Genomic DNA, 22,778 nt, shown 5'->3' with positions numbered 1-22,778 from the left:
GTGATCCGGATAAAACTATAACCTACTTGGAATAGCCTGCTGGTTTGTACCTGGATGATATAGAGCTACATGGCACTCGAGCCATCATAGTTTGATGCACTATTTGACGGATCATGAATTGATGGAATTGAAATAAATACAGATAAGCACCACTCACTCCCAACATTACAGAAATAATAACAGGTCAGTGTAAAGTGAAAATCTAACTCCTTGATAGGGCTGATAAATGGGGCTTGTTTTCATTTTCAAGAACATTTACAAAACATGATTTACAGATTTACAATGGTCATAAAAGGAAGTTATTTTGCTGAGGATTTCTACAGACAAAAAAATAGAGGGGGAAAAAGTAGAAGCAGGCAAATCAGGGCCAAAACCAAGTAAACCACTTTGTTGGAGGAATCAAACAAGTTCTGCAATTCTTCAGGTAATTATGCTCATTACAGTACTACAGATCCTTGGCTCTATTGACAATTATCTATTCTGGCAGTCTTTTCAGCCAAGTGCTTTGATGAGCAACAAGGGTAGTGTGGACCCGAAACGTCGACTCTTTTCTTCTCCACTGATGCTGCCAAACCTGCTGAGTTTTTCCAGGTAATTCGATCTTTGTTTTGAACACAATGTTACTGTTTGGGCTTTTGTCTTGCATTTATAGCAAAAGGCAGTTTCCAAAAGCAGAAGTCACTTAACCAAAATCTGTGCCCTTTTGTGTGTCATGAATGGGTTTAACAATTAGCTCCCACAATTATAGCATGTCCTTCGCTGGAAATCATGATAAATATCATTCTGACAGACTATTGTCTCTAAGCTAGAAGCAACTTGATCAGATTTACTTACAGCTAAATTAATACATAGAAGTCATAGATATCAAATCAGATCAGTACTTAAAAAGACACAAAATTAGAAACTGTGCTGTTGACTTGTCGCAAGACATTTTGATGCAATAGCAGCTTTGAGAGTTTATAGACCTTTGGAATGACAACTTTAGATGCACTGGGCAGAATTTTGCCTTTGATGGGCGGGTGAGCCCCATTGGCTTGGCGGCGGGCGGGTGGGCAGCCGATTGCTGCTGCCGAAACGGGCCCCGCCGCCATTTTGAGTGGGCGAGCCAATTAAGGCCCGCCCAGCGAGCTGGCCGACAGGAAGCGCTATGCGCTTCCTGTGCAGGGGGGGAGGGATTCCCTAACTGTCAGATGAGATGGGACGTGTTAATAAATATCACATAAACTTTATTAAAGTTTTTTAAAACAGACATGAAACCTCATCCCGCCAGTGGATGAGGTTTAATATTTTTTCAGAAGCCCGCTGGGGCTCCTGGCCTGCCCGCCAACCTTAAGGTTGGATGGGCAGGGCCTTTAATTAGCTTAATTATCCTGTCAATGGCCTCAATTGGCCATCGACAGGTCAGCGGGCGGACAGCTGATCGCGCTATCCGCCCGCCTTCCTGAATATTTAAATGGGGTGGGATGAGGTCATCCCGACGTCGTCCCGCGTCATTTTCACGTTGGTGAGCAGGCCCCGCCCCCAGCTCGCTGACGGAAACATTCTGCCCACTAAGTTTATGTTGACATATGGAGTTTGGATATCTTGCCAGAACCAGAGCTGTAATTTATGCCGTGAGATACATATTGTGTTGATGCTACTTCCTTGATGTAAACCAAAAGGTTAAGATTTTGACAGATACCATACACTGTCAGGTGTTGATGCCTGAATACTTACTGCTTCTCCTGTACCCTTCCTTCGATAGTTCAGCAATTACAGAAACAAAATTAATCTACTCCACACTCTCTCAATTCACATATGTTAACATTTCAAATGGTGAGCAAGCAACTATTTGACTTAAATAGTGTCTAAATAAAGACAATGAAAGAAAGTCTTTTTGGGACCGATGTTTTCTCCATGAAATGTGCTGTTGGTTTAGCCAGTTACATATTTCAGTCACCGTTATTACAGAAGCATGTGGTCTAGTTCAAAAGTGAAGCATTTTTGTCTATTAAATTTTGGATTCATTCCTGTTGAACCAGACACATGCAGAGTTAAGATCAGTCACTGCTCACAACCTCTGAAAGTTGTGTACGGAACACATTACAATCTGACCAATTTCACATGTCATGACAAGGCGGAGCCTTGATAGACTACAAAAGTCTTAGTTTGTGATTTGCTGTTTGTCATTACACTTGAATTGGAACCTGTCTTGCATCATCTCGAAAATAATTAACGCCAATCAATTAATCAAGATATTTCAGTATGTTCTAATTTGGCCAGCTCAAAACTTTCATTGGTTGTAGAGGTTCTCTGATCATTTACCTAAATAATGAGCAACTAGGCACACATTCCAGTTCACAAGGGATCCAAAGCCTACTATTTCTTATCTCCATGCTACTCCTCTGTGACATCATCCGAGGAAACAGCATCAGTTTTGTGGTAATCTGAGGTGTAATACACCTTTAAGAGAATGTGAGCAGATTGACCACGTGACTGTAAGACTCAATAGCTGTGTAGCATGGACTATCAGGTTAATGTTAGTCTAGAGTAGTGTCTCGTTGGTGAGGCACACATCATGTTAGTGCTCTGTTGTCTGTGTAAATAAATAGCATGAGCTTCATTTTATATTGGTCACTATGTCTGCAGTATACTGTAATCGACTCACCTGCTGACAGATAAGCATGCGGTTCGCGAGCAAAGCAACCCCGTAGTAGAACATAACAACTGGCTATGTGGTAAAACACAACCAATCGATGACACCAAGGAAAGACGCGAAAACTCAACTGTAGTGAATCAGCCGTGCCTTGCAGGCCGGTTGTAAGTACAGCCCTCATCATAGTCATCAAAGTTATCTCCCTCCAATAACCACAATTTGGCCCCATCGAGCCATTTGATCAGACCACCGATGAGTGGCCACATTATATTGAACGCCTTGCGTTTTTCTTTTTGGCCAATGACATATCGGGGGGGAGGAGACGAGGTGGGCGATCCTCTTATCAACATGTGGCAGTAAAACATACGGCCTAATTCGTAGATTAACAGCACCCAATGCCCTAGATTCCAAGAGCTTTGATGAGTTGGTGAATTTTGTGAAAAGCCACTTTCAGCCGAAGTATGTTCCCCTATGACTGTCATGGACGCGCCTGTATCCACCTCTATTCGAATGGGTTTCCTGTTGACTTCTACTGTCACGTAGATTGGCTCTGTTTTACACATTCTTCAGTTGTGTAGCAAGTAAATATCTGACTCTGTTTCTTCTGGTTCCTCCATCATATAAATTTCACGACTTCTGCCTTTTTTGTTTGCAGTTTTGCCTCAACCTTTCTTTACAATATCACATAATGTTTCCATTACGCTAGCAGTATAAACACTCGGTTCTTTTAAACTGTCGTTTGTTTGTAGGCTGCCTGGTTTTATTTCTGCCATTATTAATGTGGTTTTTATCAGTTAAACCATTGCTTTTTGCTGCTGTGTTAATGGCGGCTTTTTCCCGCCTTTCCACGGAACCCTGCACTTCCGCCCCATTTCTAACCGATGCCTCCCTCCTGACGCGAAGAACGACACCATTTTGTAATCCCTTGACTTTTTCTGAATCCCCGACTGCGCTTTCCATTGCGAGCGCCAACTCCAGCGCCTTGCTGAAGTCTAAATTCTAAATTTAAATACTGACAACCTTTTTTGAATGGCATCTTCGTTAATCCCACACAGTAATCGGTCTCTTAACATGTCGGTAATCGATCTCCTGAACTCACAGTGCTCTGTCAGTTGTTTCAAGGCTGCTACATAGCAAGTGACTGTCTCTCCAGGGGTGCAACACATCGAATTGATTTAAGTATCTGAATGGAGGAGGCCACTCACTAAAGCTGGGAAACTCAGATGCCAGATTAAAGACATATAATGGCGAAAACAAACAAGTAAAAAGTATATGCAAGGTTCCAGTACATTAGGGAAGACAGTCTGCTAATCTACTCCTGATAGTGGTAGCAGGGGAGGGTCGAACTCTAAGATAAAAGCAAAATACTATGGATGCTGGAAATCTGAAACAAAAATAGAAATAGCTGGAAAAACTCAGCAGGTCTGACAGCATCTGCAGAGAGGAATATAGTTAACATAAATGAAAAAAAACAGAATTACCTGGAAAAACTCAGCAGGTCTGGCAGCATCGGCGGAGAAGAATAAAGTTGACCTTTCGAGTCCTCATGACCCTTCAACAGAACTGAGTAAAATTAGGAGAGGGGTGAAATATAAGCTGGTTTAAGGTGGGGGGAGTGGGGTGAGAGAAGTCGGCGGGGGGGTGGTTGTAGGGACAAGCAAGCAGTGATAGGAGCAGATAATCAAAAGATGTCACAGACAAAAGAACAAAGAGGTGTTGAAGGTGGTGATATTATCTAAGAGAATATGCTAATTAAGAATGGATGGCAGAACACTCAAGGTGCAACTCTAGTGGGGTGGGGGGGGAGTGAAATAAGACTAACAGGGCATAAAAGTTATAAATTTAAAAATAATGGAAATAGGTGGGAAAAAATAAATCTATATAAATTATTGGAAAAAACAAAAGGGAGGGGGAAGAAATGGAAAGGGGGTGGGGATATAGGAGGGAGTTCAAGATCTAAAGTTGTTGAATTCAATATTCAGCCCGGAAGGCTGTAAAGTGCTTAGTCGGAAGATGAGGTGCTGTTCCTCCAGTTTGCGTTGAGCTTCACTGGAACAATGCAGCAAGCCAAGGACAGACATGTGGACAAGAGAGCAGGGTGGAGTGTTAAAATGGCAAGCGACAGGGAGGTTTGGGTCATTCTTGCGGACAGACCGCAGGTGTTCTGCAAAGCGGTCGCCCAGTTTGCGTTTGGTCTCTCCAATGTAGAGGAGACCGCATTGGGAGCAACGAATGCAGTAGACTAAGTTGTCTAAGTATACAGTTAACATTTTGAGTCCGTATGACTCTTCATCAGAACCAAAATGAAAGATATGCAAGAATTATTACAGAAATATGCCTGTGTTCAGGGAAGAGCTTGGGAATATTCAGGGGCTGCAAGCTAAAATCCATGTGGGTCCTGGAGCAACCCCCAGATATATGAAGGCGAGGCCAGTCCCCTATGCATTACAAGGAAAATATGGATATTGAATTGGACAGGCTGGAAAGGTTGGGAGTCTTACAACCTGTACAATTTTCCGAATAGGCAGCACCCATAGTTCCCATTCTAAAGCCTGACCAGTGTGTGCGAATATGCAGGGATTACAAGTTGACCGTCAACAAAGTGGCCAGACTTGATAGGCACCCTGTACCAAAAACTGATGAATTGCACTCCAAGCTGGCAGAGGGAAACGTATATACGAAACTCAACATGAGCCACGCTTACCGGCAAGTCAAGCTAAAAAAGGCTTCTCGGGATTTTGTGACTATCAACACACAAAGGGGGTTATACCAGTATAACAGGTTACCCTTCGGAGTCTCATCAGCTTGTGTCATTTTCCAACGGATTGTGGAAAATTTACTCCAAGGTCTACCCCATGTGGTTGTTTATCTCAATGATGTCCTAGTAACAGGACTAACTGATGAACAATACCTGGCTAACTTGGAAGACGTATTGAAGTGTTTCTCACAAGCTAGAAGATGCTTGAAAAGGGAAAAATGTATCTTCCAAGCAAAAGGAGTGATTTACCTGGGTCATAGGGTCAACTTGCAGGGCCTTCACCCTGTAGAAGACAAGGTGAGAGGTATTTGTGTGGCGCCAGCCCCGAAAAATGCCACAGAATTCAAGTCCTCCTTGGGAATGGTTAACTACTATGGTCGTTTTCTCCCAAATTTATCAACAGTACTGGCTCCAGGTTACTCAAGAAAAACCACAGGTGGACTTGGCAAACCCCACATCAACAGGCTTTTACGGCAGTAAAGCAGTTACTACATTCATCGGCCCTGTTCGTACATTTTGAACCAAACAAAGAATTGATTTTAAACTGCATTGCATCCCATTATGGAGTAGGGGCAGGACTACATTACATGCGACCACCGGTATTTCCCCCGCAGAGTTATTAATGAAGAGATGTCTCACGACATGTTTGAGCCTCATAAAGCCAAATTTAGGTGAGGGAGGGTAGACAGAAGTCAGGAGGCCTAGAAAAATGAACACAATTACCACATTTGTGAGAGAAACATCACAGTAGGAGAAGCAGTTTTTGCAAAGAACTTTGGAGATGGGCCCAAATGGCTATCAGGTGAAGTCAGTGCAGTGACAGGACCCCCGTCCTACCACATATCGGTTGAAAGTTGGATAATCAGGAGACATGTAGATCACCTCAGGAAAAGATCCACAAGAAAAGATACCAAACATTCCCATTGGAGTCTACACCACAGGTAGAAGGAACTCCTCTTGCTTTGGAAGTACCTGTAGGACCCATTGAGCATGAGAGAGTCAAAGAGGCAAACTTACATGTTCCTACTGGGGAGCCGAGTGGACAGATAACTCCTGACAGGGAGGCCTCAGATAAAGCATCCGAAGCTGTAGAACTACAACAGTTGACACGTTTGAAAAAGCCTCCTGAGATACTGAATTTGTAAATAGTTCATTTTTGAAAAATAGTTAATATATTGTAAAATGTACTTTCAAGTAAAGGGGGAGGGATGTGGTAATCTGAGGTGTAATACAGCTTTAAGAGAATGTGAGCAGATTGACCATGTGACTGTAAGACCCAATGGCTGTGTAGTGCAGGCTACCATGTTAATGTTAGTCTAGAGTAGAGTCTGGTTGGAGAGGCACACTTCATGTTAGTGCTCTGTTGTCTGTGTAAATGAATAGCATGTGCTTCATTTCCTATTGGTCTCTGCATCTGCAGTTTATTATAATCGACTCACCTGCTGACAGATAAGGAGCAACCGGTTCGCAAGCAAAGCGACCCCATAGCAGAACATAATAAGTTTCCATGTGCAGGCTGACGACACCCACTCTCAACTCCCCCACTGTCTAAACTGTCAGATTGCTTGTCCAACATCCAGGACTGGATGAGCAAAACTTCCCTTCAACTAAATATTGGGAGGACTGAAACTATTATCCTTGTTCCCCATCACAATCTATGTTCCCAGCCACTAACTCCTTTCCTCTCCCTGGCAACTGTCTTGAGGCTGAACCAGGCTGCTTGCAAACTCGGTGTCATATTTGACCCTGTAGTGAGCTTCTCACCATTTCCACACCATTGATAATACTTCCTATTTCCTCCTCCATAACAACACCCAACTCTGCCCCTGCCTCAATTCATCTGTGGCTGAAATCCTCATCAATGCTTCTGTTACCTCTAGATTTGACCATTCCAAAATACTCTGGGCCAGTTTCCTACTTTCTGCCCTCCAAATTGACATCATCTAAAACTCGGCACCTCGTGCCCTAATTCACACAAGTCATGTTCACTCATCATCTCTCTGCTCACTGCCCTACGTAGCCTTGATTTTAAAATTCCCATCCTTGCTTTTAATTCCTTCGATTTTCCTCACTCTCCCTATTTCTGTAATTTCCTCCAAGATCTACATTCTTCCAATTCAGGGACTCGCGCATTCCTGATTTGGATCACTCCACCTCAGTGCCATGCCTTCAGCTGCTGAGGTCCTAAGCTCTGGAATTCCCTGGCTAAACCTTTTGGCCTCTCTTCCTCTCTTTGCTCCTTTAAGACAGTCCTTAAATCATGCTCAAAGAGTGTTTTTTCGGTCATCTACCCTACTATCTCCTTACGTGGCTTGGTGTCAAGTTTTGTTAATTTTTCTGTGAAGCACCTTGAGGCATTTTACAACATTTAAAAAAACAATATGAATATGTTTTTTTTTGTTTTGTTCTGTTTTTATCGTTATTGCTGAGCTCAAATAAAGTACCTAATATAAAATCTCAAGACATGTAACTGGGTCCTCCCAGAAATGTTGAATTAGATTCATCAGGATCCAAAATATATTTCAGTTATTTTTCCTATAACTATGGACAGAATTTTACGAGTCGGCGAGCGGGGGTGGGGCCTGCTCACCGATGCATAATATGACGCGCAGCGATGTCGGGGGGAACTCCTGACCTCACTGCGCCCGATGTAAATTTTCAGGAAGGCGGGAGCGCAGCGAAATCAGCTGCGCACCCGCCGACCTTTCAATGGCCAATTGAGACCATTGACAGGGTCAATTAAGTAATTAAAGGACCTTCTCGTCCAAACTTAAGGTCAGCGGGCAGGCCAGGAGCCCCGGCGGGAACTAGAAAAAACATGAAACCTCATTCACGCGGGATGAGGTTTCATGTAGGCTTTAAAAAATTTTAATAAAGATTTTGTAAAAATTATGAACATGTCCTAACTCATGTGACATTGTCACATGAGGGGACATTTAAGGGAAATTTTATTTTTTTATTTTTATCTTTTTTCACATTTACAGCCGATCTCCCTGAGGCAGCATTTAGCCTCAGGGAGATGAGTGCGCTCTTTCGTGTGCATGCGCGAAAGAGTGCACTCTTGATTTTGGGATCCCCACCCCCCGCCCCCCGCCTGCACTGGGGACGTGCGGACGTCACGCTGGGCGGGCCTTAATTGACCCGCCCACATAAAATGGCGGCGGGCGCCGATCGGAACCGCGCCCGTACGCACCCGCCCTTCAACTTCTGCCCCAACAGGAGGAAAATTCAGCCCTATGTCTTCTAAGCGGTCTCTCATTGAACATTTTATTTTTAGTAAATGTACTAATTATAAGCTAAAAGAAAAGGTTTAACTTGTTGTACTTAGGCAACTAGAAAGTTGCCTGAAAAAATGAAAGCTAAGATATTAAGTAAAAGGATGGCATGTGAAACCAAATCTTGAACTGTCCAATGAACCCCCCCAATCAAAGCCACTTCAGTTGCTTATAATATATAATATTGAGTGGGTTTTGTCAACATATATATGGGGCATTTGTGTGCCCCCATCCCCTCATCAGGAGAAAATGAGAATTGAGAACTCGCGCATCCTGGCAATGGGAGTAGTAGGGTGACTTCTGAGGATCCACCAGGAGCCCTGTCCAATTAAAGGTAAGCGCCCAAGACTGAAGGGCCAATAGGAAGCCTTCCAGCAGTGATCAATTGCCCCGCCATCAGAGAGGGGTGCTGCCAGTGTAGGTAGGAGAAAAAGAGGGCACCTCAAGACACCCAGAAGTGCACTCTGAGGAGCTTTAAAAAAATTAACTTAAAAAGGCCACAGCTGCCTGGCTCTCATCGTGGATGGCCTGAGACCACAGCTATAGCTGCATGGCTATGGCAGATACAGGGCGATCTTTGTGGAATATTTCAAAGATGTTTCTGCATGGAAGGTGTAGTAATTATAAGCTTATTTAATGTTTAATGAACCTTTAAGAGTAATACATGTTAAGGAAGATCACATGATCTGCAGTAATCAATAGGAGAGTAGCGCGGGCTGCCTCAGCAATCGGAGTTGCTTCTGAGTATGTTGTAAATAAACTTAATGGGCAGAATTTTGCCCTTGACGGGCGGACGGGCCCGACCGATTCGGCGGCGGGTGGGCAGTCAATCCCCGCTGCCGAAACGGTCCACACCACCATTTTACGTGGGCAGGCCAAATAAGGCCCGCCCAGCGTGACGTCCGCCGGGAATGTTAATAAATATCACAAAAACTTTATTAAAGTTTTTTAAAACCAACATGAAACCTCATCCCGCCAGTGAATGAGGATTCATGTTTTTTCAGAAGCCCGCTGGGGCTCCTGGCCTGCCCACCAACCTTAAGGTTGGATGGGCAGGGCCTTTAATTGGTTTAACTACCCTGTCAATGGCCTCAATTGGCCATTGACAGGTCGACGGGCGGACAGCTGATTGCGCTGTTCCCCCCGCCTTCCTGAATATTTAAATGGGGCGGGATGAAGTCGGGGGTTCCCGGGCCCCGCCCCTAGCTCGCCGACGGAAAAATTCTGCCCAATGTTTCCACCCAAGAAGCGTCTGCAGATCAACTCCATCATTAATAGTAGCAACTCGGCCACCCTTACAACGAACTGGCAATGAGGATAAAACAGGATGGAACAGAAAGAATTCAGCACTTCTCTGAACAAACTGAAGAATGAGTTGACAGAGGAGACACAACAATGTTCAATTTTCCAGGAGGCAGCAAACAAATACAAAAAAGAGATGGAAGAGCTGAAGAATCAGCTAAATGAAGCCAAAGAGGCTTTGGAAGCAAAAGTTGCAGAATTTTCCAAGAAGCAGACAGAGAATGAAATTTTGGGAGACTCAACCACTGAGATCAGACAAGCTGAGCTTGCATCTGAGAGAAGTCTGGCCAATAGTGAAGACAAAAAGATGGCCGAGATTAAAGTCTGCACTAGAAAGAAGAAAGCACATAGAAAGAAGATACAGAGATACTAATAGGGCTTTAATTCTGGCAGCATACAAATACGCTTTTGTACATAGGCCTGGCAATCAAATTGCAAACACTGATGCCCTTGGTTGTTTGCCTTTACAAGAAAATGATAAGCATGTCCCAATTCCACAGGAACCTGTTTTACTGTTAAATTTCTTAAATTCCTCGCCGGTATGTGCTCGACAGATCAGAGGCAGGACTGGATCCCGACTTATCCAATCTCAAATTCAAGAACTAGTGCTACATGGTTGGTCACAGGACTAAAGGGAACAGAAAACATGAAATAACCAGCCAGGATGGCATCTTATTGTGGGGAGCACGAGTGATAGTTTCTCCAAAGGGAAGGGAGCCACTTTTAATTGAACTACACAGTGCCCCTCCAGGAATTTCCCAAATGAAGACCATAGCATGCAGTTATCTATGGTGGCCTGGGATGGATGGAGAAATAGAGAGTTTAATAAAGAACTGTGTGCAATGTCAGCAACTGCAAAAGTTGCCAGTGACGACTCTGTTACACCTATTGGAGTGGCCAGGTAGACACTGGGTGCGGTTACACATTGACTACGTTGGACCTTTCCTGGGAACAATGTTTCTGCTCATTGTCAATGCCCATTCGAAATGGTTGGATGCATGAGGTGAAGTCACCAATGTCGGCCACTACAATTGAGAAACTACGTCAGAGTTTTGCCATTCATGGACTACCAGAAGTAGCCGTTTCTGATAACGGCACAGCATTTACGAGTGCTGAGTTTCAACAGTTTATCAGCCTCAGTGGTATCACTCATAAAAACTGCACCGTACCACTCATCCTCAAACGGACTGGCTGAAAGGGTGGTTCAAACATTCAAGGCAGGCATGAAAAAGCTAACTGGTGATTCCTTGGCAACTAAGCTAGCACGCTTTCTTTTTTATTACAGGGCTACCCCTCACACAACAACTAGTGTCACACCTGCAGAGTTATTGTTGAAACGCTGTCTCAGGACGAGGTTGAGTTTAACAATGCCAAATATAGAGGTAGAAAGGAGTGAGGGAAGCCAGAAAACTAGACATGACTGGCATGGTCGCGAGAGGAAATTTACCTGGGAGAGCTGGTATACTTGAAGAACTCCAGGGAAGGACCAAAGTGGTTACCGGGTGAAATGAGTGCGGTGACATGACCTCTCTTACCACGTGGAGGTGGAAGGCCGGATCATCTGTAAACATGTGGACCATTTAAGGAAGAGAGAGACAAGTCACCAAGATTTGGGTCCACTAGTGATCATGACCAGGCCTGCGATTCCTGTTGAGGATACTCAACCCAGGATTGCCATGTCTGATGTTCCTACAAGGGTTGAGGATACAGAACTTCAAGTGCGCACCGAAGCACCTGACGTTCAGGCAACTCCGGAAAAGGAGATTCCTGAGAAAGAACCTGAAGTTGTGGAGCTGCAACGTTCCACATATACCAGGAAACCACCTTAAAGACTGAACTTGTAAATTCCTTACTCAGTGTGAATATTATGTTGCCTTGAAAAATATGTACTTGTAAATATATGTATAGCCAAGTTAAAGGGGGAAGAGTGTAGTAATTATGGTTTTATTTAGTGTGTAATGTACCTTTAAGAATAATACTTGTAAAGAAAGATCACATGATCTGTAGTAACCAATAGGAGAGTAGCGCGGGCTACCTCAGCAGTCAGTGTAGAGATAGAGTTAGAGTTGAAAGCACACATGTAGTTGCTGCTGAGTATGTTGTAAATAAATTTAATCAGTAGAAATTTCCCCCTGTCGGGGGGGTTGTGCGGGGTGAGCAAGGGAGGGCACAAACCCCATTGGTGCCCCCGATCAGGGCCACGCCGCCATTTTACGTGGGCAGGCCAATTAAGGCCCGCCCAGCGTGACGCGTGCCCGGAAGCACTGAGCGCTCCCTGTGGAGGTGGGGGGGATTCCTTGAGCTGGGGCCTGCATAAACCTCCCTGTGCCTCAGGCAGATTAGTTTAAGGTTTAAAAATTTAAATAAAAAGGAAATATTTTAAGACATGACCCCTCATGTGACAGTGTCACATGAGCTGGGACATGTTCATGAATTTTGATTAAAAAAAAAATATTTAATTAATGAAACCTCATCCCGCCCGTGGATGAGGCTCCATGAAAAATGCGAAGGCCAACTTGGCTGCGCACCCGCCAAACTGAAAATCTAAACGATGCGCGGTGACATTGGGACACCAATGCTGTATAACACTATGACTCTATGACTGTATGATGCCTGATGGGCAATAAATACTGGCCTAGCCAGCGATGCCCACATCCCTGAAAGGATTTGTGACTATCCACGATCTGATGTTGTGCCATTTCTACAATCAAGGATGAGGTGATCATTGCTTTGGGAAGTGCAAAATTGTGTGTTGTGAATTAGAAAAGTAAAAAAATATATATATTATGATTCTTCAATTCGATCCTGCATTCTGTTTGTTGCTAAACAGATTGAGTCTTTGTGGCAAGGCAAACATCTGTAATTTTCATTTTCACTGCTGCGAAATATCCATGTGAGGAACTATACAAATCAACTAACATGTATATGAGTGACTGAATGGTCTTTCAGATTTGTCTATTTGCCAGCATGAAGATTTATGTGGGAGTATCTATGTTGAAGATTGCACATCACAAATTGAGGTGAAAGTGTAGCTTGTCAGTCCTTTGGCATACAAGCTGTAGTATCATATGGCTCAGGTGTAAAGCAGAACAATTTTCAAGCAATGCCATCAGAGGTAGCTGGTTAGCAAGTCCAGAAGAGGATTTGTGAGCACCAAAAAATCCTTTTAAGAACTTCGCCAGACAGTTCTGGTCCCAGATTTGCATTGAAACATAATTTGGTAACCAACTTCCAAAGCTTGTAGAACTTCACAGCTATATGGTTTCAATCTACGCCATAGCCCATTAGATTCCACTGTTTGGCCTTTTGACTCTTTTAATTTCTTGATTTACATTTTTACTGGCATTCTTCTTAAACAAGCTAAAATTCTTAAACCAGGAGGTAGTAAATATTTGGTAGAAAAGTAAACATAACACTGAAAGGCATTGTCTCTTTTTTGGTAAAGATATGAAGATTACTTGGCATGACACCTCTCAACTATGGAAGATGTAGACTTCCTGATTTATGCTTAAAATCAGGGCAGCAACTAAGCGAAAATCACAGAAATAAATGAACAACAACCTTACAGCTAGAGGCCTGTCCATTCCACTTTAATGTCATTATTTAACTCAGAAGGTGGTGGATGTATGAAATGGGTAGCCAAAGGGGCAGTGAGTGTTGATTTGTATTCATAAACTCGAGACAGAGTCGGATGAATACCTAGCGAAATATTTCATAGATGCTGGGACCAACCAGAAAGACTACCTGCAAGCAAACAGAAACCAGCATACAGAAGGTCCAACAATCTAAGGATCCTTGTATTCCCCACCAAACCCGTTTACAATCTCTCAGAGGATTGATAGGGTACATGTTGAGGCTCTTTCCCCTGGCTGGAGAGTCTAGAACCAGGGGTTGTAATCTCAGAATAATGGGTCACCCATTGAGGACAGGGAGAAAATTCTTCAATTGGAGAATTGTGAACCTTTGAAATTTTCAGTGCCAGGGAGTTGTGGATGCTCAGTCATTGAATACTCAAGGCTGAGATTGCTTAGATTTTTGGGCACTAAGGAGTCAAGGGATATGGAATAGGACAGGAATGTGAAGTTGGTGTAGAAGTTCAGCTATGATCTTATTGAATGGTGCAGCAAGCTCGAGAGGCTGTTTCACATACTCCTGCTCGTAGTTCTTGTATTTTTGTTCTGCCTCAAGGTATATCAATTGAAAATAAATAACTACAGAATAAGGATTGGTTTGCATTCTGAAATATTAAACAGCAGAAATTATTTTGAATAGGTTTATTAATATGTTTGTGTATATTGCAATTATACCAAATCAGTAGTGGTTTAACAGTCATAATTTATTTATGGCATTAATCTATCTGCAATGAGCCTCCCTATTAACCACACCTTCCTTTTCTTTAATTCCTTCATGGGATGTGGGCATTTCTAAATGCCCTTGAGAAGGTGGTGGTGAGCCACTGTGTGAAAACAACTGAATGGCTTACTTAGCCACTTCAGAAGGCAGTTAGATTCAATCACCACAGTTGTGGGTCTGGGGTCACATATTGGACAAACAGGGTAAGGATGGCAGGTGTCCTTTCCTAAAGGACTTTAGGGAATCAGATATTTTTTTATGACAATTGAGTAGTTTCATGGTGACCATTGCTAATAATAGGTAATTTATTCCATATTTGCTTCATTAATTGAATTTTAAATTCCCTAGTTGCCATGGTGGGATTCAAACTCATGTCTCCAGATCATTAGAGTGTGCTTTTGGATTATTAGTTCAGTAGCAAAACCACTGTGTGCTATCTCCAGCTATTTATTAATTGACAGTTCACATGCCAGGGAACATCATTTGCTTTTATCTCTTTGTCAATGTATAATGAAGGTAAGTTTTCTGTTTTTGCTCTGTTGCTCAATTATCTATGCAGCAGAGTATTTTCTGATCAGAATCAATTTTTCTTTATTTCATTTTCAAATTATAATCATAATTAACTGCTCCACCGATGGCTCAGTGTACACAGACCTTGTGATAGATTACTGAGCCTCACTTTGGGCATGAGTTGCACCTCCGCTTGGAGCTTCCTGCTAACAGCACAGCAGAGATCATGAACTCGCCATCTGGGAAATGGCAAGAACAAAACTTGAATCCAAACCCTCCATGGCGCAATGTGTTAGACATCAACGATATGCTCAAACAAATGCCTCAATATTACTGATCGGTGTCACCGCTTTAAAAAAAAACAAAGTTCTCAATTCCTCATACTGTAAATTAAATCTGTAAATAAATAGTAATTCCTGCTTAAACTGACTGTCTCTTTTGTAATATGTTAGCCCCATCACACCCGATAGATTGATAATTGGTAGGCACTCTGAGACAGAAGGTCATAATTTGCCTTATGCAGACAATCAATTCCGAAATTAAGTGGAAGTATATACGGTTTTGGAAGAAAATCTGTTCATGTCATTGATCCTTGGTGTTATCAAGAAAGACACTGCATCCTCATTATGTAGTACATATTTGTAATGTGTAAATAACTGTTTATAAAAATGTGTAAAGATTGGTTCTGGTTCTATCCTTCACCACCTGATATTCTGGAGTCTAAAAATTAGGATTTGTCATCCCATGCTGTTGATCTTTGTCTATTTTTTTGTGGCAAAATTGCCCTTTTTAAGAGTAGCAGGGAAAGCTTATTAATGTAATAATGTATTGTTTATATCTGATGTCATGCTAAATATGACACACAACTAATTATTTCTCAAACTGATTTATCCTTTAATATTGCTAGGTGTTGATCTTTGGAATAATGACCTGCAGCTAAGTTTTGTCTTGTTACTGCCTTGTTTATGCCTGAAAACAACTGGACTAGACATCAGAATCCTGTTTGACTCCAAGTTGAGTTTCCATGTTCTGTCCATCACATGGATCACCTGCTTCTATTGCTGTAACATTGTCCAACTCTACTCATTTCCTCTGTCCATCTGATTCTGAAATGATCATTCATGCATTTGTCACCTCCAGACTTGACTATTCCAATATTCTGGCCAGCATCACATCCTTTATCTCATCTAGAATCTGCTCCCTGCATCCTAACTTACAATTCCCTCTTACCCATCAGCTCCATGCTCACTGATCTACGTTGTCTCCCAGTACACCAACACCTGGAATTAGTTAAAATAATCATCCTTATGTTCAAATGGCTCTGTAGATAACTCCTCCCTTTCTATAATCTCATCTAGCTCTACAACCCTCTGAAAAATCTTGTATTCTTCTGACTCTATTCTCTTGTGCATCCTTCATTTCTTTCACCCCCGCCATTGGAGACCATGTCTTCAGCAGTCAAGGTCCTAACCTCTGAAGTTCCTCTCCAACATCTCTCTATCTCTCTCTCAAAATTAAAGACCCATGTTCAGACTGACTTATTTGCCAATTTAAATGCACCAATCTGACAATTTTCAGTGGTTCAACTTTTGGTAAGCTCAATTCATATTCATATCTCTATCTGGGATATCAACTTCAATGCCAGTATTTGAGACTCCTCTGTCAGGACTTTCTGTCAGAAACTCCCCATGGTTAGAGTAAGCAGTTTTGTTTTAACAAAGAGAATTACTCTTGAATGTGAAGCCATGTGAACAGGCTTAATTTGGTAAACTTTCAGTCATCACTCTTAATATCTCCTCCTTTGGCTTGCTAATAACTTTGTCTGATTATGTTTCTTTGAGAAGCAACTTGAGATGTTTTCCTACATTAAAGCCACTATGAGTGCAATTTGTTGTGATTTAGTATGTTCCCACTTTTTTTTTGATCTGTAATGTATTAGTATATGGGTTCATGCAAATGAGAAAAAGAGATTTTGTGATTTTTGCAAGGACAGAGGGAAAAATCAACATTAGCACAGGAACCAGAAGACAGCATTGCCAAACCTTCAGGATTGTCCTGGAGTTCCTGGGACTTTAAAAAAAATTCTTAGACACTTTGGATGGTAGGACTGGGGAGAGTATGGGGGATATTTAAAAACATATTTTTTAAATGTTAATACTTCCATTTGTTAGCTATATAAATATTGAAGATGGGGAAAATAGGCTGTTTCAGCAGGTGAGTGGTTGAAGATGGGAGGCCCTGTAATGAAGCTACTAGGAATAAATTGTGAAGGGTTGCCAACCTTATCCTACAGTAGCAATTGTTGTATCGATCCCCGTTGTAGTGATGGATTTTGTGATAACATTCCATCAGCACTTGATAGTCCGTTCTTAAAAAAACCCTTCACAGTTAATTACATCAATCTCCTTAACAAATTAGCCAATTTAAGTGTATCAATCTGGCAACTCTTGCTGATCTCAATACCTTTATCTGAGATGATATCAACTTCAGTGCCTGTGATTGAGACTCCTCTGTTAGGGCTTGGTGTTGGGATGTTTATTTATTTTTATCAGGTAGTTTGTCATGTGTGTGAATAGGTGAGATTTCCCTTGTTTGAAACAGTTTTATTTTATCAAGGGAAATCTGTAATTGAATATGAAGCTACGTGAACAGGTTTTCATTTGACAAGCAATTATGCACATACAACATTTGGAGTTTACAACATTGTGTTTGGGTGGCAGTTTTGCTGCCATTGTGTTATATAGAATTGTCTGGAATGTGCAGCACAGAAACAGGCCATTAGGCCCATCTGGCTCAAGCTGATGTTTGAGCTCCATCAGTCCTCCTCTCACTCCGGTTATTTAACCCAATCAGCATAATATTGTCTGAGAAATTATAATTGTGACCAATGTGAAATGAATTGCAAATCATATAATTTAGTGCATTACATGTGAGCTTTTTTTCTATTCTACCATAACCAGTAGTATTTTTGTAAACAGCAGAGAGCTCACAAATGATGATAATTATGCACAAGGTGCAGCACGTTAAAGCTGCCTTTATATAGCACAACAATGTGCAATATCCCCTACTTCAGAAGAACATCCAAATTATGCCAATGTCCATCTCAGCATCCTTGTGACATCTAAATGTAATAGCGGGTGTTGGATTGGGTTGATAACACTTTTCTTAACTCTGATCTCTAGAAATGGAGAAGCTGGCAAGGCAACATTTATTTTCCAATTCTAGATTCCCTGAGAAGATAATGAGTTGCTTATTAGGCCACTTGAGAGGGCATTAAGAATCAATTACTAGTGTGAACTAGAGTCATGTGTACACAAGATTGGGTAGCGATTGGGACGGTAGGTTCTCTTCCTCAAGGACATCAGTAAATCAGTTGGGTTTTTACATCAATACGACAGCTTTTATTGTTTTTCCCCCACTGGTGTTAGTCCAAAATTACCACATTTCACAAAGTCAGTGCAATCTGGACTAACTGAGCTCATTTGTGTAGCACAGCAACAACCAGCAGAGAAAACATGACTTTCATCCCATCAGTTTGGTTAATACCACATCCCAATGAGAAAAGGTCAGTGTGCAACTCATATACTATTGAGTGTGTACCACCTAATCTGTTCCTCCCTTCCAAAAATTGTCTAACTTGCATGTTGCTCTTCAGTCCTTCCCTTTGTTACTCCCTTAAAACTGCAATTTGTACATAAAAATATTCTATACAGGCATGTTGTGAAGAATACTTTGATGCAGGCATCTATTTCAAGCAAGTTGCATTAACACTCAGATTACTTTGAACTGTTCCAATTTAATCTTATGGTTTATGATACCATTTTAATTGTCCAATGTGTCACCTTGTATTGCACTCTGGCCAGCCATTGTCCTTTCACCATTAACTAGTATAGATGACATATCCTTCTATTTGCAGGGTTCTTTCATGGCATAGCTCATGTTGGATGTTGCCTAGTGAAAGATGAGGGGGAGGTGGTTTATCAACTTGCTGTTTGTTGTTCCATGATCAATCTTATTAGAAAAGTAATTAACTAGGTTAATTTCAGTCCTAGTATCTTATCTTACACCTCTCTATCAGTCTTAGACACTACTTTGCTGTGGTAAAGTGGTATTTGTAACCTCACAACACAGGCTCAATGAGATCCAACCTTTAAGTAGCTTCAATATTCATGTTAACAAAATGGTGTTCTACTCTACCACAAATGTTAATTCCGTAGCAATGAAGACTTTCCTGTAATTACCAATTGCTTCCCTTTGCACCTGGCTTCTTGGAAATTGGGAAAGAACGGTTATTTTGTGTCAAACAGTCATACCTACAGGCTCAAGTTTCAATCGCTAGACTAAGGACCAAATTTTTGCTACCAAGGCAGGCCACTCGAGTCAAGAGATTTCCTAAATCGGTAGACCCGCCTCAGTTTAAAGGGCTCTATGAAACCATTGGGAAGGCAGGGGCAGGATAGAGTTGGGCCCACCAAACTTGGAAGTGGAAACTAGGTGGCCACAGAACGGATAAATACTGAGGCGGGCTGGTTATGGGTTCTCTGGGTCTTCGCCTTGTTTTAGAAGCTGTTAAGCCCTCTAGCCTTCAAACCCCAACATACCCACCCACATCCATGCCAACTCATTTCCCTTATACCCCTCTCATTCCACCTCCATAGCTACTCACCCAGTATTCACCATGGTAAGACCACAGGAGCCATGTGGAGATTGGGGGAAAAAAAGTTCCAACAATCTAATGCAGCTCTCACTCCTACACAATTGAAAGTTAAATAACTTACATTCATGAAACCCATTCAAAGTTTTAAAATCCCATCAAGTGGTTAATCTCTTATTTTAAAAAAACTTATATTGAGGCCCCACGTCAAAAACAGCTAATCCTTTAATAGCTTCTTTAAACTGTGAACGCAACTCCCCCACCCCCGATAAGATAATTGTAGCCTTATGAACTCAGCCAAGTATTCATAATGGCATAATAATAGCCCTTGGGAAATGTCAACAAAGACCTGTATTGAAACTGCATCAACAGTTTTTGTTTTTCTAATTTACACCAGATCATCTGTCAATCAAAGCAGTCAATCATAGGGTTTTTTTAAAAACTCTCACTGATAGATTCAGTCTCTTTTTTTTCATGTTTCAGGAGTGAGGAATTTAAAACATTTGTTTATGACACTTAAACAGACCTTATCGACCATTTAAGAGCATTTATGTCTACTCCATTAATTTGTGACTTCCTCACTGTAGGTTAAGGCCTTTGGAATAGCCAAAATGGGGTCTGTTTGAAATCAACACTAAATTCAATGCACCTGCTGAGTTTGGGTTTCCCTCCTGTGTGAATCACACCCTGCCCGCTTCCTCAACCGGCAGAATTGGGGTAGGACATCTGCACCATAACCCCTCCCCCACAGGTGAGTTTGCTAATTAAATTCAGGAAATATTGACTTTGAATGCTAGGCCTATGAATAATTAAAGCCTGTAAGAAGCCAAGACCCCTAACATTTTTGGGAGTCATTTATTTACTGATTCTACATGAAACAAAAAAAATGCCAAGATCATTCTTCCATGTACTTCAAAATCGCCTGCAGCCAATGTCATGCCTGGACGATGTTAGGATATGCCATTATAGCACTAACTTGCACAGAAAGGCATCTGTTACTGAGAAACTCACATAATTGGTGTTGGTGAAACGTCCTGTCTAGAGAGACAGCTGTTGTTGTAACTGGTGGATTGAACCTTTCAGTTGAGTCTGGAATTGACGTGCGAGTAGAGTATCAAGAAGTTCTGATTGAACATAATCACATGCTTAAATGGTAGAAATGGCTTTTTTGATTTGTGGAAATGCCAAGGTGTGATATATTTTGGAGCATTTACTTATATTTGCTATAAGAATTTGTTTAAAATTTCCGTTGGGTTATTCAGCTTACAAAGGGTTAGATTCCAGGAGAATTTTTGACATAACATTAACCAGTGGGCATTAAACAATGGGGAGAGATCTTGGTAATTTGAAATATAAATTAGCTACCCAAAGAGAGATGGGCAGCTAAAAGTATTTCTTGCTATTGTGATGGAATGGATTCTTTACAATGCCTAAACAGTCAAGAATAACCATTTAATACGATGATTAAGCCATTATTTGGAGAAATTAGTTTAAACCAAGCCAGCCAACATGGGTTTGTTAAAGGTAGGTTGTGCTAAACCAATCTTCTAGAATTACTTGGAAAGCTAAGACAATCAAGCAAAGAAATCCAGAGGACTTGGTTATTGAGGTAATTGAGACAGTAGATATACAGCGTGGTTTTGGTGTTGTGTATATAGACTTTCAAAAGGCATTTGATGAAGTACCACATATTAGATTTATTAGCAAAATTGAAGCCCATGGCATAAAAAAGGCAGTGGCAGCATGGGTACAAAATTTTCAAAGGGGCAGAAAACAGGCAGTTATGGTGAATGGCTTATTTTCAGCCTGGAGGAAAGTATGCAATGGTGTTCCCTGGGGTTCAGTGGTAAACCATTGCTGTTTTTGATAGACGTTAATGACTTGGACTTGGGCATAGAAGGCACAATTTTGAAATCAATGATATGAAACTTGGAAGTGCAGTAAACAGTGAGGAAGATGGTTATAGGCTTCAAGAGGATATAGACAGGCTGCTGGAATGGGCAGACATGTGACATATAAAGGTTATAGCATAAAAATGTGAGGTGATACGTTTAGTATGATGAATAAAGAAGGGCAATACAAATGTTACAATTTTCAAGTGGAGGGTCAAGAACAAAGAGATTTGGGGGTACATGTGCACAAATTTTTAAAGATGGCAGGTTAACAAAATGATTAGTAAAGCATGTGGGATCCTGGACTTTATAAATAAAGGCACAGGGTGCAAAAGCCAGGAGATTATACTAAGCATACATAAAATGCTACTCTGGCCCCAGCTGGAGTGTATTGTATCCAATTCTGGGCATCATGCTTTAGCAAAGGCTTTGGTGAGGGCACAGAAGAGATTTACCAGAAAGGGCTCCAGGTATGTGCGAGAGGGGTTACAGATACATGGATAGACTGGAGAAGTTGGGTGTTGCTCTCCTTAGAGCAGGTAAGGCTTAGAAGAGATTTGATAGAGGTGTTTGCAATCATCAAGGAATTAGAGTAACTAAAGGTAAATGATTTACAATGGTTGTAGCGTTGATAACTCAAGGGCATAGATTTATGATTGCCAAAAGAATCAGAGTTTGCATGAGGAAAATCTCTTTACATAAAGAGTGGATCGAATTTGGAATGAATTTCCTGATAAAGTGATGATATAGATTCCAGAGTAAACTTCTAAATGGAATTGGATGAATACTTGAAGGAGAAAATATTCCAAAAATATGAGGGAAAAGCTGGCACAGACTTTATGGGCTGAATGGCCTCCTGCACTTACAGATCTATGATCTGGACTTTTTTTTAAAAAACATTCAAGAAGGTTCCATGAAAGAGACTTTTTGTAAAGATGATGGAATTAAAAGCAACCTGATTACATGGATAGAAAGAGGACAAAAAGCAAAGAGGTAGGAGTAATGGGAAGTTTTTTTGCACTGGAAAGAACTGCTGAACAGTGTTCCATAGAAATTTATTTGACCTTCCCCCTCAGTAAAAGACCTTTTGCTTCCTACACCATTTAACACTTGAAGCATCACTGAATGCAACATGTAGCTTAAAGCCAATTGTTGGTGAGCCATCTTGTCTTGTGTGCTCAAATAGGTGGATTGAAATGGACAGACAGATAGCAGATTTTCATTATTTCACTCTGGGATGCAGTTTACCCAGATACTGTGGGTGAAGTGACAATATCCCAAGAACTGCATCTCTCACAGCCTGTATTTACAGGAAATATGATTAAAAGTTGCTGATATGTGGACACACATTTTGCAATAATTTTATGGCTAGTAAAATTGCAATGAATATTTGAGGGGT

The 22,778-nt window shown here is 41.5% G+C and overlaps 1 protein-coding gene across 3 annotated transcripts in view; it reads left to right on the top strand.

Annotated features, from left to right (window-relative positions):
- Positions 1–22,778, top strand: part of atp10b (ATPase phospholipid transporting 10B) — a 368,600-nt gene that overhangs the window by 138,240 nt on the left and 207,582 nt on the right. For 2 of the 3 annotated variants that reach the window (XR_013577824.1, XM_078551014.1), the window contains exon 3: positions 276–424. The exons of the other annotated variant lie outside the window; for it this stretch is intronic. The gene's annotated coding sequence lies outside the window, so the exon portion shown is untranslated. The remainder of the gene's footprint in view (positions 1–275; positions 425–22,778) is intronic. 3 annotated transcript variants of the gene reach the window in all.

Source organism: Cetorhinus maximus, chromosome 10 (assembly GCF_964194155.1).
Source record: "Cetorhinus maximus chromosome 10, sCetMax3.hap1.1, whole genome shotgun sequence".
NCBI lineage: Eukaryota > Metazoa > Chordata > Chondrichthyes > Lamniformes > Cetorhinidae > Cetorhinus > Cetorhinus maximus.
This window is presented reverse-complemented; position numbering and strand designations above follow the sequence as displayed.